The 20,426-nt window shown below is 42.2% G+C and overlaps 1 protein-coding gene across 2 annotated transcripts in view; it reads left to right on the forward strand.

Annotated features, from left to right (window-relative positions):
• The window catches only part of FGF9 (fibroblast growth factor 9), a 56,968-nt gene that overhangs the window by 4,368 nt on the left and 32,174 nt on the right, over window positions 1–20,426 (forward strand). The window contains exon 2 of one of the 2 annotated variants that reach the window (XR_008238928.1): window positions 3,978–4,816. The exons of the other annotated variant lie outside the window; for it this stretch is intronic. The gene's annotated coding sequence lies outside the window, so the exon portion shown is untranslated. Of the gene's footprint in view, window positions 1–3,977; window positions 4,817–20,426 lie in introns of those variants that run through there. 2 annotated transcript variants of the gene reach the window in all.

Consider the following 20,426-nt stretch of genomic DNA (forward strand, 5'->3'; position numbering starts at 1 on the left):
TGTTTCCATAATTGCTACCCATCCCTCCTCCACAAGAAAAAAAACCCAAACAACAAACAGATGAGAGATCAGTTTCAAGGAAGCTGAAATACCTTCCTCTGATGAAGAAGCCTTAAGATGACAATGTTCTGTTAGTTTACAGAAAGTCCAGTTATTTTATAGGCTTTGGAGATGATGGACATGGAACTAATTACCAGGCAGGCAACATTCATCCACTAGTAAGACTGAAAATAAATGTGAACGTTTTGTGGCTAGATAACACAATTCAGCTCATAAATAAGAGTTCACAGCGATCTTTGCATTTAGGAGCTAGGCCATAAATATAGCTTATCTTCCAAGTATTTTCAACTTGCTAAAGTTACTTGAAAGCTTATCATGATAGAGTCAATTTAAAAGGAAAAGAATTAAAATTTGCCTAAGATATGTGTCCCCAATTACTTCTCATAGCATTAATTTATATTAACCTTTCTAACACACTAACTGTCTTCCCACACTGTTCCTATGTAGTTAGCTGAAAAACACCTTGCTGGCATATGTAACAAGTTCCCTCAAACTTCAGAAGAATTACTTTTTTAAGTCAAGTTGAAAAATCAGAGAAAAAAGTTGAAAGCAAAATTCTTATTTTTAAAAAAAATTAATTTGAGAATTGAAGATACTAGTAATGTAATTGGAAATATTTTAAAATACAGTTTCTAAGTTGGCAGTGGCCTTTTTGTGATAAATATTTGATTCATAAAAGAAATTGTACGCAGACTGTTGAAGTACTGCTTTTATGTGAACAAAAAAATGCAGGTCAAAACTGATCCTCTCGTGATGGAACGTGCATTTTTTTGAATTTGAAAAATATATTTGTTATAGCTCTTCAAGTTAGGCTGTAGGTCTCAATTCTGTGACGAGTTACATATATTATGGCTAATATTAAGGATTTTGAAAAGTTCTGTGGTCTGAAGCGAGACTACTCCTACTGCATAAAATTAACTGTATGCATAAATCTTGGAAGACTGGGGACTTTCTTGGTATTAGATGAGAACTGTGGTTCAGCTGCTGTTTTATCTTTTAATGATAAGATCCCATGGCACTTTTGCAACAATAACAGAAGTCCCCTGAAAACATTTCAAGTAATGGAATTACATTATGAGCTTTAGTGGTTAATATTTTCCTCATGGTTCCAGCTGAATAAGTTATACTTCATTTTTCTTCCCTTCCAAACATTCTTCTGTAGTGTTGCTAGCACTGATTAAAAAGATAGGCCCATATCTAAGTGAAATCCTATAATTTTGACTTTTTACCTGTATCTTTATATACATACATATATATACACACACACATTTATATATATTTTTTGCCTATAATATATTAATCGTAGGATTTCCTGAAATCTTATTACTAGTGCTTCCCATGTAAATATAAAATTTTATTGTGGGGACCTTGCTGTATTTCAGGGAGCATTTCTTCTCTTTTCTTTCATTCTCTGAAATCAGCGTGAGTATTGCCATCAATTTTAATTATACCAGTATTTCAGCCTAAGTTTTATAGGAAGGGTTGGCAGCAATGACTATAGTTAAGGTTGCCTAACACTTTCCACTGTATAGATTCTGTACTTAAAAAGAGAGAGGGATGGAAATTGTACATAAGGGTACAATAAAACAAGTCAAGATTAGCAAAGTTAATTTTATCTGTGTTACTTGAAAAACCAGAAGGATTTATTAGGGACTCAGACTCTATATTTTTAAATGCAATGTGACTGATATAATTTTAAATAATTATTGTTATGTAGTTCAAAAAATACAATAAAGATGGCAAAGACATTACTTCACAGTATTACTAAAGAAGCAATTATAGAATTATCAGTATTTTAACCTGTAAAATATTTTTAAAATATATGTTTTCTGGAAATGTTGAAGTAGAAGAAGCATCGTATACCTTCTTTCTTGTTTCTTTTCCCAGACCAATGTCTAAAGCTACTATTAATAACACTTTGTAGTACTACTGTGATTTATTAATGAAAGTTATCTTAAATTATAACATCTTTAATACTGCTGAAGATGGTGAAGTGTATATAATTATTTCTTTGAAAAAGAAAGGAATTATAAAACTCTAAATTACTGTTTTGGGCAATGTATTCCATTATTTTAAGTAGTGTTTACTTCTTTTGCTCAGAATGCTATTTATGATCTTTGATTGCACCTCTTTTTGTATAAGCAGGGGAAGGCATGATTATTTTCCAAATATGTGTGTTTAGTTGTTTAGTAACTAAAATTAGTATAGGGTCAGATCTAAGCTAATAGCACGAGTGTGTGGTAGAAACATACCTTCACTATAAAAGGTTCTGTGATCCTTTCATAAAAAAGTTGAAAGTCCTAATACAAAGTTCATTGTGGTCAGCAGAGTCTCTTTCCGTAGATATCTGCATTTGGCTCTTACAGAGTTGAAAAATAGCTATTTGTGTAAATATTGTGGGCAGTCTTGGTATATTTGCTAGTGAGGGTTTCCTTAGTCTGTACCTACATCAAAATGGACTGCTGGAGCCACTTGCAAAGGCATAGTAATAATGGCACTAATAAAAATCCCTAAAGAAACTGTGGACAAAGCTGCTTTTTGGGGACGGTCCCCACTTGGCACCATTCAGGCAGGAGCTGTTGGCTGAGTACACCCAGAGATTTACAGTCCCTTACAGGACCCTCTTCTAGAAAAGGGAAGGGTCTTGAGGGAACTTGAGGGAGTTGGTACTCTGCAGTATCTGAATTGCACATGTCCAAGGAGGCATAAGCTACACCAAGAGCAAAAAGTCAAGATACACAGACTGGCTTGTGTTCACAAAATGTAGGGAGTTTCCAGTTCACATGGCATTCACACTGTTTATGGGTCTCGTGTTCCTGCAGCTTAGGTATAGCCTCTCTGTATCTGGTCTGTAATGGAGGGATTTAGTTGGAGCAGTCCAGAGCACAGCCAGGACACCTGTATGGCGCTGCTTCTGGTCCTTGAGCTCTCTCTCTCTTTTATGTAGCACAAAAGATGTACCCCTACAGTATTACTCAGGATCCACAGCAAATCAGCTGTAACATAATTTCTGAGGAAAGGGACTGGTGAGGCTAAACCACTTGTAACAGAGGTTTGTGTGGAATGGCAAGAGTATGTAAGACATGGCTAAGATTCATCTGACTAAAAGTAAATGTCTACATATAGGTGTCTGCACCTGAATTAATTGCCTTATACTCTTGTTACAATCAATGGGGAGAAGTATGCATTGCATCTCTGCATCATGATTCATCTCATTCTAAGATAAATGTTTAAAGTGGCTCACATGAATCTCAACCAAAGGAACACCAGTTTCAGTCTTTTTGGCTGTAAGGGGAACTGAGATGATTTTAGTTCATCTGTAAATACCTACACCGTAAGCTGCTTTTATTTACTGTTTATGGTTGCTGCAGAGATTCTTGAAAAGGAACTCTTGCAGATCTGGATATCAAACTTGCTGGGCACATACACTGTCAGTTGGCAACAAAGGAGATAGTCAGACACAGTTCGATTAGGGGGTGCCACCCTGATGACAGGTGGAAGCACGGATGTTACTTCAAGGTGTAGCTAGGGAAGAATGTCTTATTGCTGTTGCATGGGAGAAGTTGTGATACCCTCCTTACCTAAGGACTAACTTGTTACTAGGCTTATGAACATCTGTATTTGGGAACACTGGAATTTACATCTCTCTTGTGTCTTGACTTGCATGAAAAATATGCATATCCTCTGTCCGTTCAGACATCACTCCTATCATCTGCTGCAGAGAGAGCTCAGAGAGAGCTCACAAAGGTAGATGATCCAGTGTTCCAGAGGCTATCTACCTACTTGCCTGCAGTAGTTGAAGGCACTTAGGAGTGCCAGCCTTACCATGCTAGGCTGCCCCTAAGCTTAACTGGGTGGGGCTCTGTGAGCAGGGAGAAGGTGACTAATGAAAGCAAGCTGTTTACTGTTCTCCACAGCAGCAAGAGAGACTGCCATTTTGACTCAGAAGACCTGAGGTCAGTCTGGAGCCTCCCACTCCATAAGCCCTGAGAAGCTCCAGGAAGCTGTGGCAGCAGTGGAGGACTGAGGACCAGCAGAGCCTATAGGTAACCTGCTGGAAACCAGGGACTGTCCACGGTGTCATCTTACCCCAAACCTACCCATGACAGCTGTCTGTTACACCTGATAACATCCCGGCACCCAAAAGAGCCCACTACTCTTACCAGACTTGGATGGAAGAAGTGGAAGGCAAGTCTGAGGAATAAGTATTGCATTATTATATTGAATAAATTGTAGGTTAGCAGTTGTTGTTACAAACTAAGTAGGATCTAAATGACTTAACACCCCTGCAATCTGTGTCTGTTCTCCTTTTAGACTACTCTGCTCCTTAATCTCTTTTTATATAATCTCTATTTTATTGTAAGTCATATTGTGTGTATTGAGCAACTAGATTTACTTGCTGATCCCCAGAATCTCAGCTACCGCTGGTAGTTGGGGAGGTACCAGAGTCCCTGCAGGGAGAGCAACAGGGGACTCCACTGCTCTGAAGGATTAGGGTACCTCATCAAGAACTGGGTATTACAGCATCTGTGGAGGGTCACTAGAGGTTGATTGATTGCCTTCTTTTGGTACCATGAAGTGCAGTAGGCTGAAATGACTTGTCCAAGATCTTAAAGCAAGACAGTGACAGAGCTGGAAATAATCCCTGAAGGCAAAAGCTATTTGTAACATATTTTCTGCAAATATTGCATTATTTGAAAGGTTTCCAGTTGATTATTGCAAATTTAAAAAGAAATAAAATTTGTGCATTACTGAACTTTTGGGGTCCACATTTGATTTTAAATCCAAGGATGCCTGTGTCTGTCTTATGCTACTACTCATCCACTGTCTTAAATCCACCTTGCATGTAATTTTTAAATTTTCCTAGCTGTAACTCCACTGATTCTAATTTGTTGTAATTTACATTCTGAAGAGACAGGACAGACTATGGTCCAATAAAAACAAGTAACAAGAAGATGTAAGAAAGCAATGGCTAAAGCATGGTGGGAACCTCCACCATTAACTTTATGCCTTATTTAGTGCACCTTATTCTATCGAGTTGCAGACATGGCTTAAAATCAAAAAGTGCAATAAATACAGGTTCTTACGCTGATGAAGGAGGAATCAATTGCACAAAAGCAAGCCAGTTCTCATGTATGATATGTAACTGTCGGGGAGATAGACGGATTGAATACTCTAAACAAATGATAGAACAGCTCAGGTTGGAAGGTACCTTGAAAGATCATCTGGTCCAATGTTTTGTAGGAAAGGATGCCTAGATGAGATGCTTTCCAGAGGTCTGAACTGGTTTACTGTCTCCAGTTTGGGACATTAAACTTTAAAAAAAATAAATAAATAGAATTGAGTTCAGCAAAGGGCAACAGTGTAAGACAAGAGGAAAAACTGCAATTTAGTTTAGTCTAGACAGAGGAAAATAGAGGAGGGAAGTGCTGACATCTCCCAGCATGGAAAAGACTTTTCTAAGAAGAATAGTGATCAATTCAGGCAAAAGCAAGGAGAATCAGCTTAATTTCCAGGTTAGAAAAATCCTTTTTGTTACGAATATAGGGAAGCAGTGGAACAAGCTATGTAGAAGGGCTGCAGAATACCCTTCATGGGATATTTTTTTGTGGACACATCAAGTAACTATCTCTTGGGACCGTTCTTTACATATTTCATTCTGCCCTAGTGCTGTAGTTTGAGAAGGTGATCTCTTGAGATCCCTCCAGCCCTAAATTTCTGTGATTCTATGAAATCTGTACATAGATGTGCAATTGACACAAAATGGATCTTTAAAGATTTATTCCCCTGTGAAAATGGAATGGGACAATTCTGGATGATAGAGTCTAGCCTTTAGTTTAATTTCTTATATTAAATCTTGAAGTATGAAGATTATAATGTTATTTTTTTGTTCCTAGATACAGTTGATTTTTTTTTTTATCTCAAGCTTTCTATCTAAATGGCATAAATAAAAAGTTGCTCCCCCTAGATGTGCTGTAAGTAATTCCAGGACATCTATAAACAGAAGTGATACAGCTTGGTTCAGGTGATTGAGTTCTGGGCCAAAGGACAAGAATGCCATTATTTGTACCTTACATTTCCACTGGTTTCTCTGAGTCCTTTAGTGTGTCATTAAAGTCACCTGCCATGCCTTCTCCTATGAATCCTGGGGTTATAATACTGATATTGTACAATACACAACCCTATTGTCATATAAGTAATAATATTATGTGTTAGGTTTATGAATACAAAGTAAGGGTTTACTGTCAGCCACATCTTTCATTCTAGCAAATCAGAAAAATGGTAAGATGTTTATTCACGAAAGGTATCTTGTCTGGTTCTCCACACTTGATATTACCTTGGCAGTTATGAAAGTAGAAATTACTGCTATTGTTTTACAAAAAAACAGAGATTCTGCAAGAGAAAATTTAATGTAATTTGGAACACTTTGTAGTCTTCAGAATCAGCCACATTTTCCCCGCCACCCAAATTATTTTAAATTGTAAGTAGTTTTGCAAAGCTGTTAGCATCATTTTCTCACCTCACCCAAATTTTTTTTCACAAGACATATTATCTGTAATGAATCACAACATCTTTTATTAATATAGTTACAAGAGCATTAAAGCTGTCAGGTATAATTCGCTGCTTTTTCTCCTTTAGATTCAGCAGTCCTTCTGAAAAGAAGCTAATTTAATAACTAGGGAATCTAAGTTACAATCAAAATTATTATATTTACCAGACTTGAATTTCAGATGAGATACCATTAAAATGTACTTGAAGAGGAGAGAGCAGAACTGCCAGTGGGCATTGAATTAGCAGCCTGAAAAATGTCTAATAATGTTGTGATCAAGAGTGTTATGATGATGAGAGAAAGAGGAAGAGGATTCTGTTTGTCTTTCTCTGTATCTTTTACATGTTATGCAAGCTGAAATGAAGGCTGGAACCTCAGCCCAAAGCTTCAGTTGAGGAGAAAGAGTGTCCTCTTTTTATATTTTTCTGTGACTTACAGTATGCCTTTGTAACCTAGCACTGCAATTCTGCCTACCAATCTCTAAATTACTGCTAGAGAAGTGGATGCTGTTGTTTGTGTGTATATATGAGCACTTGCCACTGTACACTGCATACGAGATGTAATCCTATGAGATCTGCATCCACAGAATTTCTGCTGAATTCTGGGTGAGGTTTGTGCTTGGAAGGCTTCTGGATCAAGGTTTTCTTGTCAGAAAGAGCTCAATAAAAGGCCTGTTAACAAACAAAACACCAACAAAAAGCAGTCTTTTCCTGTTGCTGACATTAGTCTCCTCTGAGTCTCCATCCCCCAACCCTCTTAACCAAGTCTGTGACACAGATCATATTTTATTTACAGGTATATGTTAAGGCGGCCTGTTATTTTGTGATCACATTAGTTGCATTTATACTGTGGAGGTTTTTAATTCCCAAAGGTGCTGCTAGTTTTTGTGTACACAATTTAAGCTTAAGCAGAGCTTTTGTTTTTCCCAAGGACTTCTAGTGACTTTCAGATATTTAAAATCTGAAGTTGTGGTTCTCTTTGATGCATTGTCTGTTAAAGAATGTTGGCTGTACTAAAACTGGCAAAGGGGTTAAACAAGAATAAAAAAGCAGTATTCCAGAGAACCAGGATATCATAAAGTATTCCTTTCCTGAATGTATGTTGCCACCAAGCAAACACTGAGAATAATGGTCACACGAAGAGAAAAAAGAAAATTCAAAAGGCCTCTGAAATTTTGCTTGATTTTGAAAAGCTTAATTGAAGAAAGAGCTTAAGGTTTGAGCATTCCTACTGAGCTCTTTGCGCAAAGGGGATTGTCTCTGTATGGATGTGGCACATCATTGGCAGGACAGAGTAAGTCAACTGTTCACCTGGCTCTGCTGTAGCTCTAACCCTCCACAGCTGAGTTCACATCAGGAAGGGGAGGAGGATGATATATTGACTCCTTCTGGCACTTCAGAAGATGTGTGTGCTACAGTACAGAGCCCTTGGTGCTGAAGGTAGCTTTGACAAAGAGCTTATGGCACAGGAGCCATTACCTGGTACGAAGATACAGGGTCTTGTTCTAGAATGCCGTATTCTTTTAGTCTCTGTTTTACACACATAGTTCTTTGAGGAATCTCATAGTTTGAGGATGACAAATTTGATAAGAAAAAAAGAAGAGGATCAGATTGTTACACAAGAAGAACTAAATGAACTTTTAGTAGAAGGGTAGGAACGAGATGAAATATCGTAATACCAGTGCAAGGTCACTGGGTATTATTATTAAGGGCAAAATACTAGAATTTCTGCTCTAAATGCTCAGTGATTAAGAGCTTGAGGACTCCATACATGAATGAGTATTTCTTGCTCCAGTCATCAAACAGCCACACCAAAGCATGACTAAGATGAAAGGCAAGGCTGTGGTGGAATGTGGAACTGATGAGATAGCTCTGTACTGAGAGCAGAACAGGAGAAGAAATCAAAGATGACTGAATTGAATTGATTGCACTTGCCTGAAAAGGTAAAGAAGCAGAGAAGGGTAAGAATAATTATAAGAAATCAGAGGGGAAAAACAAAACCCAGAAGACAAGATGTGAAAACAGCTCACATGACATTGCAATCTTACAGCTTATGCTGTCAGCAAAAAGAGATTGGATGAATTTCTGCAGACTCAGCAGTAATTGCCATGCAGCAGCAGTTAGTACTATTGAAATGCTGGAACTGATCGGAACCAACTAGGCTGTAGTGACTGGGAACAGATGTCCTCAGAAGAGCATGAGACAGCATTCTGCAATGTGAGAGAAATCCTTGCCTGTCAGTCTAAACTGATGGTTTGTGGACTGGGACACGTATCTCTCATGAGATAGAAATTTTAGCTTTTCCCTTCTTTTGTGTCAATAGATACCCACTCTGGTCCTCAGTGAAGTTGGAACAGTCTTTTTTGTTAGCACAGCCTAATGGATATTAATTTTCAGCAGTTACATCTGTTCTAAATACCAGCATTAGAACTAGTAGGGGTGCCTGCATTTGTGAATATATTCATGGAGTGCAATGTCGGGAACAGTTCCTCTCCAGTTAAGTGTGAATTCGTTTTGTCATGATCTAGGTGTAACTGACCTTGAGTTGATCTGTTTATATTCCCCCTTGGAGTAAGACTGGTTAAGCTCATGCAGTTCTAGACCATTGAGCAGTTGCAACTGGAGCCACTTGTGTGAAGCTTACCTCAGGAGGTTTGAAGTTGCTGTCTAATATTTGCCCAGTGGACAGAAGTAGGATTTAATTTGCAGCCTGCCAAGGGTGGCTGAAGTGCTGAGGGTCAAAGCACCCACATTCAGCCCCAGTCAGGAAGAGTCCCTGGACACGCAATAGCTGCTATCTTTATGCCCATGGTGCCCATCTAAAGTGAGGGGGCAGGAGGCAGTCTGCTTTGTGTTTAATAGGGAAGGGAGTAAAGACTGTGATCTCTGTACTTAAATGCTGTTCAAAAGATGCAAAAAAATGTCATTTACCACATTCTACTCATAAGTAGTTTATCTAAGGACTACTCTTGAAAGGAATTGCTAGTAAGGTCAGGCTGGAAGGCCAGTTCCAGGCAGAATTTAGTATTAAACTAATGTTCTTTGTCTCATGGTATATATTGCATACAGGTTTGCTGCTGTCTTGTTGCCTGCACCAGCTTTTCTTCTCAGTTTGCTTAAGAAGAATCACGTGAATAAAAAGGTACCATAATAAAAAAGTACCATGCTTATCAGCCTTCTTGGCAGCTCATGTCTGTTCTCCATAACCTGGCAGGACTACCCCAGTGACTACCCAAATACTTTAAAGTAAAGATCATAGCTGTATATTCCATGAAACAGGAAACCTTTAGTGATTTCTGTATATCCTATGAAATAGGAAACCTTTAGTGATTTAGACTTGGTTGATATAATTTTCAGAAGGGCTAAGGAGGTATGAAGTGATGTAAAGCAAGTATTTTAAATTTTCACGTGAAAAAAAAGCCACAGATTAATGAAAGTGTAATCTCACTACAGCAGAATGAGGCCAGGAATTTAAAACAGCAGGAGCTTAAAATCAGGCACTGAAATCCTTATCCTTACTTAGGACCTAAGTAAGTAAATAGTTAAAGACATTGAAGACTCACAACAACCCTATGCAAAGCTACAGGCTTGGAGAAGAGTGGTGGGAAAGCTGCCCTGGGGGAACAGGACCTGGGGTTGTTGATCGACAGCCAGCTGAGTATGAGCCAGCAGTGTGCCCAGATGGCCAGGAAGGCCAATGGCACCCTGGCTTCTATCAGAAATAGTGTGGCCAGCAGGACTAGGGAAGTGATTGCCCCCTATACTTGGCACTGGGGAGGCTGCACCTTGAATACTGTGTTCAGTTTTGGGCCCCTCACTACAAGAAAGACATTGAGGTGCTGGAGCATGTCCAGGCAAGGGCAACGAAGCTGGTGAGGGGCCTGGAGCACAAGTCTTATGAGGAGCGGCTGAGGGAGCTGGGGCTGTTTAGTCTGGAGAAAGGGAGGCTGAGGGGAGACCTTAGTGAGGTGGGTGTCCGTCTCTCCTCCCAAGTATCAAGTGATAGGATGAGAGGAAATGGCCTCAAGTTGCACCAGGGGAGGTTTAGATTGGATATTAGGAAAAATTTCTTCACCAAAAGGGTTGTCAATCATTGGAACAGGCTGCCCAGGGAAGTGGTTGAGTCACCATCCCTGGAGGTATTTAAAAGATGTGTAGATGTGGTGCTTAGGGACATGGTTTAGTGGTGCACTTGGCAGCGTTAGGTTTACAGTTGGACTCGATGATCTTAAAGGTCTTTTCCAACCTAAATGATTCTATGAAGAGATCTTAATGGACCTAATTTTCTGCATGTACTTTCTGAAGTTCACTTACTGAGCACTCATATGAGGCATCTTCAGAGTTTTTGAATGTAATTGCCCAAAAAGAGACACCAAAGAGCAGTTCTGAGAATCTTAGCCTTTCAGTCTTAATTTAGGCTCTGTTTTTTTGAATATTTGCCCTTGGCCTTATAAAATGCACAATTTCGAATCATTTCAGTAATGGCAGTTATTTGATTCTCTGCTGCTGAAGAGAGATTTCACTTGTAAAACATCCTTATAAGTGACCAACTCTTTTCAACCATATTACCAGTATGCTGTTATTTTTCAAGTGTGGCATTTGTGTGTCTTACAGATTCATTTTTACCTTTCAGAAATGCTAAGAAATAGGCTTCATTCTCACTGTTGAGTTAATAGACAACTCTAATGCCTCAACTTTTTAACAGCTTTGAAATGCAATAAATTTTAAATACTTGATAGACTCTGCATTATATAGACATTGCTTACACCCAAGGGAAATTGCAAATATAATAATAGCTACAAGATTCACTCTTGTTGTCTGAATACTGTACAAAGATGTTTAAAATGACTAGACAAAAAATTATGAAAGCATCATATGACTCAAATTATAAATAAAATATGGAGACTACTGGACCAAAATCTGCATGCGGGAAAAACTTAGTGACAGTCAAATCTACAGAGAGGATTATTCAAGAACACTTACTAAGGACTCAGTCCTCACACTTTTACAACTGAGAGTCAAGTATTTTGAGCAGCTGGACTGCAAACAGTCTTTCCAGAAATTCACTGAGTGACTCCGTAAATGTTTAAGCAGTTCGTAGATCTTTTACTCATTTCCCTGTGCTTGGTGTACCCAGGCTTTGCTTTCATCTATCCTTCTACGGTGACTTCCACAGTTTTCTGTAATTGTGGAAGCTGTGGCCAAGAATGGCCCACAAGTTCTGAGGGTTTGCAGTGAAGAACTGTAAGAGGGTTTTTTTATCTGAGGGAATAAAAGACCCAAATGTGCTTATCTTCTGTTCCTATCAATTGTCAGAGCTCCAGCAATGGGGTGGTGCTGTGACAGTTTACCTAAGCTAAGAATCTGCTCCAGGTTTTGAGGAACTAGGGGCTTGCAGTGTCATCACCATTACCCCACTGGAACCACACAACAAGAAAACACGGACTCTAAAGAGGGAGCAAGCTTACAAGCTCTGTATATCGGAGCTCTCCTTAGCAGCCCTCAGCAGGGCAGCAGAACCAGGTTCCCAGACACAGAGCTGGAACAATCAGATGATTACAAGAATACAAGGTATGAATTCCAGAAAGTTCAAACAAATTCATTCTGCTTGTTCATATTAAGATTTTAACAAATAGCATAACATGAGGCTTGGCAAGATAATTTTCCTTCAGTTTTGCCATGTGTTTCTTCACAAGCCTGTCCCCCATTAAAAAAAGCAGGATACCTAATACTAGAGGTCTGCCTGATGTCTCAAGATTTGCATGCGTAGTTCTGTTGGCTGCAGTGCTACTGCAGTAAGGGCAAGGTAGTCAGAGCCAATTTGTCCGTATCTGCAGAAGTGAGTTCTCAGTGCTTGGTTGTGCTATAAAGCCAGTCCCTGAGAATCCCTGACAGTAATTGTAATTCTCCTCCTCAAACCTAGAGCAATATTTAAAGTGGAGGAAGCACAGGAACCTCCTGAACAGTTTCTTCCCCCGTTGCCTGTCAGTGATTTCACTGCAATGCCTAGAAAAAGCAAAGCAGTTCAGACGGCATCTATTTCTGGTGTGAAATCCTAGTTGTGGATTCCCAGTGCTGATGTGTTTTTCAGACCCTTTAGTGAATTGCTAAGCTCTCTTGGAATGACAGCTGCTGGGAGAGGACTGGAATCCCCACGGTGGATTTCAGGTTTGCAGACTTTGATGAAATCTCTAAACAACAGGGTGGGAAAGCTGTTTTTTATCAAGAGCAGCAATGAAGGCAGCAAAGCAAACTCTTGTCAGTAAAGAGCTTTTCATCTCCTTGTCCTGTTTTTCTGAGAAATGAAGGGTAGGATGTGGAAACCCAGTATGAATTTTGAGGGTGGGGGCAGAGGAATAGAGACTCATTTCTCTTCAGCTCCTCTGTAGGGATAAAGATAACTCAGAAGTGTGTTGTGACCCTCATAAAAGCAGTGCCTTGAAAGACAGAGAGAGGGAGGGAGATTCACATTGAGGGCTGTGTAGTAGCTCAGAACCAGTTGTTGGTTTCTTTTTCCTTTTCCTGAAAGCCAATTTTTCACGTATTTTAAAGCTAGAAGAGACCACTGTTACCGCTGGTTAACTCCCTGTGTAATGTCAAACATAGGTTGCAGCTGTGCATGGCAAAGATCTGGAGGAGAAAAACTCCTTATCTGAAACACCTTAGTAGTTGCTAGGTCACAGGCATTTCCAATTCTTCACCAGCACATGGGATAATATATGAAATATATTTGATGGCTTACAACAGCATGTGAAAAGATTACACTGATGGCAATTTGTACAGTGCAGTCCCTTCTCTCCCCCTTCACCTTGTCAGTGTAGTAGTTCATTAACAGTTGGCAGTGTTAGGACTATAGTCTGGCCACTGATGAAAGAGCACTGAATACCTTAAGATGGTGAATACCCTAAAACGTAAAAAGTCTAACCAATGTTATTTAATGGTGTGTGATGTTGCTGTTGTCTGAGGATCAGCACTCCACCATGTTAATATCTTGACCGCCATTGAATTTTCTACGAGGGTCAAACTTAAACATTTTTAGTTGCACACAGCATTAGCAGAGTTAGCCAAGCAATCGACACTTGAGATAAGCTTGTGATACAGTCTCCATGGTTAAAACTATATTCATCAGAGCTATATAATGGTCAGCACCTGGATACTTCCCTGGTACACTACAAGATCCATTATATGAAAGGTCCACTGCTTGCTGTATCTGTGATGATGGCCACATTGCAGATACTGTTAAGGAATTTAGCATTGGTTGATTCCACAAAACATTACACATACTGTACACAAAACTTAGGTTCCTTGACCAGTTCCTGGAGAACTGACCTAACACTAAGCAAATAAAAGCATGTCCCCAGGATTCTTCTGGTTGAAATCATTTTCATAATCTGCCTCATGAGCTGCGCATAACCCATTGTGTAAGCCCGCTCACTGAGCCCATTTTCTATCATCCCTTAGTTTAGCTTGATATTGCTTAAGTGTCCAGTAATGTTGATAATGTTTATTGTCTCCTCAAGGGAAGGTAAGACCCTTGGACCTCCTGGGTGCCTGAGGAGAGGCTACATAGACCAGGAGTCTTCAGTTTGAAGAGGAGAAGGCTGAGACCAAAGAGTGTTTACAAAATCATCAAGGGAATGTATCAGGTGAATGAGTAACTACTATTACCCTGTTATTCAACAGTTACAGCACAAGGATGGGGAGGTATTCAGTGAAACTAACAGGAGATTGGTTTGAAACTGATAGAAGAAAGTTCTTTTTCACACGAGAGTAATGAACTTCCAGAATTTGTTGTCATAGGAGACTATGGAGGCAGGGTCAAAGCAGGGTTAGGCAAATTCAGGGACAGCAGGTCTATAAGCAGATATTAAAGGCAGAATGCAGGGTAGTACCTTCTAGCATCCCTAATCCAGTGATTGTCATTGCTGGGAGAGAACAAGGGGATCAGACTGCACAAAGTGGCCAGGAACACATGTACTCCCTAGACGGTATTTCCCACTGCCACTGTTATAGAGAAGGTAGTGGCATGGCTGTACTCCGGTCTGCTCTAACCATTTTCTTATGTTCTTACGTTAACTGGAGAATCAAACAGGTCAGACACTGTCTCTCAAACCCAAAAGACGGTGTGCATTTTCCATGACCTTCCACTCTCTCCAAAATGTAAAGCATTCTCATACTTTTGGCCAGTTCCTTTATAAACTTCTTCAGATTGGGCAAACAGAAATAGCTTAAACAGAAGATGACAGTCCTCTGTGGGGAATGGCTTAGTAATCTTACAGTCCCTCAGCTCCCCACAACTACTGACTTCTCCAGAGCAGCCCCTTTCCACCCCATACAATAGGGAAGGGTCTCCGGTCTTGCTGTAAAAGCAGGAAGTTCAGGAGAAACAAGCCGAGATTCTAGTCAGAGATGCTTTTGTCTTGGCCAGTCAAAAGGAAAACATTAGTACATACCCAGGGTAATTATTTTAAGAAAATGGTTATATTATTTTCTGTCCCTTCACATCACTGAATCAGAGTGCAGTTACATACTGTCGAGTTATTGGTAAAATAGCAGCAGAATGATTAAGGAAATCAACAGGCAAAACCATGCAAAATATCTTAGTTATCAACAAAGTAATTGGATAGCGTTTAAGCAAATGAAACAGACACAGGCATGCAAAATATTACAAAGGATTATAATAACCGTAGCAGAGAGTGGAGGTTTCCAAGTGACTACATTCCAAATGACCCGACTACATTCACTACTGGCAAACAGAGGACTTTTTCATCACTACCCTACTTCAAGGAACGACAACGAGAGGGGACGGTCACCCCAGAGGTATCGGGGTTTCCCAAAGAATGGGCAATTATAAATGAGAGTGAGAGGAGGAAAGCTTTAGAGAGGAAGAAAACAAACTCAAATTCTGCATTCTGTTAGATGGCTGTATTTCATAAAAAGGACAACTTTTAAGCCTGTTGTGGTTCAGTGGTTACAACAGCAGCCAGAGCAAAAATGCAACATATAATACTGAAAATAGTTTAAAAAATGGGGAGGGAGAAAAAGTATAAAATTGATTTACAAAATGGGTAAAGGTGGTAAAGTCAAGCTGAAGACTACAGGAAGAAAGTCAGCCACTGACAGGTTTAAAAAGAAATGCAAATTTTCTAAAACGTATTTGTAAAGCGAGAATTCCTAGTGGTGGTGTAAGATCTTCGGTTAGATGGAGACAGTACATTTAAAATAATGTAGGAAGGGACAGAGTTTTTACTGATTTGGATCTGGGAAGGAAGAAGATGATGGAGATGGCGATAACCGCAATATTTTCTAATTCATTAGCAAGAAAGGAGAATTTTTAGTAAACGCAGGCTAGACTACTTAAAGAACTGGTCTTCCTATGGTACGCCACAACACCCCCCACGAGCACGGGCGTCCTCCCTTCCCCAAGCGCAGCCTCCAGCTCCGCTTCCACCCCACTCAGCCGTGGGCTGGCTCACTGCAGAGCTGCCTGCAGGTCCCTGCGTGGCAGGGCCGTGCCTGGGGCACCCGTGTCCTCAGCGACTGCTCCCTTCCTCAGCAGCAGCGGGCACCCAGCGCCACCCCGGCGCTCCCCTCGGGGCCCATCCGTCGCTCAGCCGGCTGCGGTCCGAGCAATGGGGGACACGCTCAGCCGCCACGGCCAGCCGAGGGGATCACACCCAGCAGAGACGATGGTGCCTCCGGCCGCCCCGTCGTGCTCTTGCTCACCCTCAGCTCTTCGCGCTGCTTGCCGGGGCCGTGGCGCTGGGGCCCCTCTCCCCGCTGCTGGGCCGAGTGATGGTGGTGGCGGCGGAGGCGGCATCTTGGACGGGCGCTCGCTCTTCGCGCTGCGCTCCCCTTGCTGCGCTCCCCAGCCAGGCTGTCCACCGCCCCCAGCGCAACCGCCCATCGGCCCGGGGACCAGCGCGCCCGGGGCTGGGCTCGGACCCCCGGCCTCCCGCCCCCCCGTCCGCCCGCTCGCCGCAGGGGGGTGGCTGGGCCGTCCCCGGTACGGGAGCCGGGGCTCCCGGGCGGGCCGCGGGCCGCGGGCCGCGGGCCCCGGCCTCCGGCCTGGCAGGGGGAGCGCTGGCCCGGGGCGGCGGCGGCGGCGGGGGGCACGGCGGGGCCGCCCCGCTGGCTTTGCCCGCTAGAGGGCAAGAGAGCCCCGCACAAGCGCGGCGGGGCGGCTGCCCCTGCCCCGCGGCCCTGGGCGCCCGCCTCGCCCAGCCCCGCTCCTGCCCGCGCCTGCCACCGGGGGGTTCCGGCGCCGCGGCCCCGCGGGGAGCCGGCCCGGGCGGGCGGGCGAGGGGCGCCCGCGGCGGCGCCTCCTGGAGGCGGCGAGAGCTCAGCGGGCCCGAGGCCTTCGCCTGGGCTCTCGGTGGTGCGGGAGCGAATGTCCGGGATGGATGGCCACGGTGCCGCAGGTGGAGAGGCGATCGCTTCCATCGGGAGAGCTGGCGAGGCCTTTGGCCGTTCCAGGCAGCGGGCGCGGAGCCATCATGGAGCTGGCGTGGACCACCGTCTCCATCGGGGCGAAGGCACGCCGGCCTGCCGCCGCGCACGCGGCGTGGTGAGCGGGGACACGCAGCCAGCTCCCGCCGGGCTGAGCAAGCGCCGAGAGGCACCTTCTCCCTGCTCCCGGGGAGGTGACGAGGAGCCGGTCGCTGGCTGCAGCTCGGGTCTAGCACTGGTAAGTAGCGTCCAGCTGATGGTCTGGGTAGGTGACGTGGTTGGCGTACGAATGCCACCTCATCTTTCAGACAGTGAACGACCCGCAGAGGCAGGATATCGGGCAAAGGAAGAACCTCGGGGACACCCCGCAGCCTGCCGGCAAACCCTGCCGAGCCTGCGGTCGCAAATGAGCTCCAACGGTTTGGGAGCGTGAAGAAGGCAGAAACCTCTTTGATTAGACACCGTGTGTGCTCGGGCAGGGAAGGTGAGCAAGGCAAAGGGTGGGCAGTGGCAGACCCGTTCTCGCAGTGAGCAGTCGTGTGAGCCGTGCCACACAAACCGCTTGCCATGTGGAGGCCTCTGCGGTCACCTGCACCCGTGGCAACTCTGATTTCTTCCCCTTTTCTCCTTCCAGTCAACGGCACTTTGGCTCTTGAGCTGGAGGGACTTGCAACGTCATGGACAATCAATTCATTACTAAAACCAGCAGATACAAGCCATGTACGAATACACGCATCGGAGAAATTTTAAACATACTTTGGCAGCTTTCACACTTACATCACCCTATCTACCTTCAAGTATCACCAACGAGGACGTGCATTCCAAAAGACTGTATCAACACCTGTGTCAATGCACTCGACTGTATCTGACTGATAATGGCATTATTACTTTTGTACTTAAATTAAGATATCTTAAAACATATAGCCTGATAACTCCTTCCCTAGGACAGTCACAAAGATCATATTCTGCCAATGCTTATTTAACGTAGATTCACTAATTCCTGGAAGTGGCAAAATACCGTAACGCCATAAGAAATTCATGTCCGATATCCTGCTGTGGCTGTGTATCGCATGACGACACTGATGCTGGTGTTTTCTCAGAGTTTTCCATCTAAAATCCATGTTTTACACTGGTCTGAAAATTTGGTGAACTGGGAAACGGGCCCTTTCATGTTGGCTTCTTGTAGGTAATTTTTTTTGTCATAAATACTATTTTTTCTACAGTTTCTGAAGTGAGAGAGCAAATACATTCTTCTAGCTTAAATTTTCTAAACTTGTAGGCACTTCTTATGTTAATCCGGTTAACCTGAATCACATGGCTAATAGGTTTTCACAAATATTTTATTTATTTCCAGACAATCTAATCTTTCATAATCATGACTTTCAGTAACTTTTAGTTGCTGAGATGACATGAGTTTTCTTTGGAGGATTAATTTGTGCAGCTATATTAATAGATTAGTGCCCTCATCAGCCGTTCTGGGGAAATGCTGAATCACATGTATAGCGCAGCAGGTGGGATCCATCCAGTCCTATCTAGACCTCTGTCATGTAGAAGTCTACATCTAATATAGGCTCCCTTCATACACGCAGAAGAATTAAGCATCTTTAGAGCATGAGTCATGTCATCCTAAAGTAGACGCCTAGAATAGGTCAGATGATTTGTGCCCTAAAATTGCTCCTATTTCTCTGCGTTAAAGAACAAGTAGTTTAGATCTCGATGTCTCCATTGTAGCAGCCTCAAGTGAGGTGAGGTGAATGAATACTCTTATCATATCCAGGTTTATATCATGCTTCAAAGTACCCTAAAAATCCTTATTTGTAAAGAAATCTGCAAATATAGTATTCTCGATTTATGAAAAAGCAGCTTTTAAAAGTTTGCTGACTCAAGACATTTTAGTAAAAATGGCAAATGCCATGTGTTTCATGGGAAAGTCTCTCTTTTTAATAAGAAAAGCCTTCCAGTTCTCCGTCTGCAAAGTTGGAAAATAAATGAGTTGTTAGATACATTGTAGGCCCAGAATAGGATCCTGTACTTTTGGTGAAATCATGCAATCTGGGGGAATGAAAAAAACCCCACATTTTCTTATGGCAGGCTGATTTATTTTTTTAAACGACACTTAAAAATTGATACGTGAAAAGTTCATGTAAAGCTGAACTGGTTGGCAGAGTACGGGTGAAGCAGTTTTATAAAAAAAAAAGTCAGAATATCTAAAACTTGCCAGAGGTGTCACAATAGTGTGGTACGTGCGAGGAGAGTGTGTGCCAGAAACTCCTCAAGAAATGCAGGATCCTTCTGACCAGCTCTGCTTGCAGGAGTTAAAATCCTGCATAAAGCTGATGAGTAAGCTCTTGATGACTCACTGTGGCAGATGCAGTCTTTAATTCCAGGAGGGTATAAGGGAAGTGGGTGTGAATCTCGAGTAGAGGGGAGCTAGGGGTAGGGATGTTCCTGCCTCAGTGTCTTGGGGATAAAAGTGTAGGTTTTTAATACAGCCCCAGCTATCAGTAAAGCCAAACTTCTGTAAGGGGTAAGTTTGACATTACACATCACACATAGATTTTATGTGAAGCAGGGTTGGAACACCACCTACTCACAGATGGGTATAATTTTGGGGATGTCCTGCATAATTCATGTGTGGCTTTGATACTTATGAGTAATTCAGACATCAAAGCCTCAACTTAGATAACACTTTTATAACACTAAACTTCCTATATCCAATAATCTGTGGGCTTTCATTTAAGTTCTTTAAAAAAAAAAAAGCAACTATACCAATACTTTTCTTCTTTACCTTCAGATATTTTTCATAAGGTATGCTGATGTGAAGTACAAGATAGAAAATACTGAAGCCTGGACTAGAGAAAAAATTAAAATTCCATATAATACTCTTCCCTGGGACTAGAAATGTAAATTTTAAAGCACCGTAAAGGAGCTGGGAGCCTCTTTCCCAGTTGTTTCTAGACTGAGAGCACACCAGATACCGGGCCCTTCAGTCACTCTGCAGTATTCCCTTTGCTTTGCCAGTGGCACAAACCTTCACTTTTCAGCAGTCCAATCTCCTAACAAGCCATTTTATGTTCTCTTCCAAGTTAGCCATTACGCATGGAAAAACCTTCCCATTAATAACCATAAAGCTCCTTTATTGTTCTCCTTCAAATCTCCTTAAAACTTCCTTCTGACACCAAACACTTGTCATTGGCCAGGCCTGTTGCTTTTTATTCTCAAGGCTGCTTTTCCCTTATCCTTCCCCCATGGGTCTTTAGTATACACCTGTTGTCTTTCATCATGGGTTAAGATCATAAGCTCTTTGGGCATAGACCATCTCTCTTATTACATGTGTCTGCAGTATCCGACACAATGGGACTGTGAGC

This window comes from Harpia harpyja, chromosome 17 (assembly GCF_026419915.1).
Source record: "Harpia harpyja isolate bHarHar1 chromosome 17, bHarHar1 primary haplotype, whole genome shotgun sequence".
Lineage (NCBI taxonomy): Eukaryota > Metazoa > Chordata > Aves > Accipitriformes > Accipitridae > Harpia > Harpia harpyja.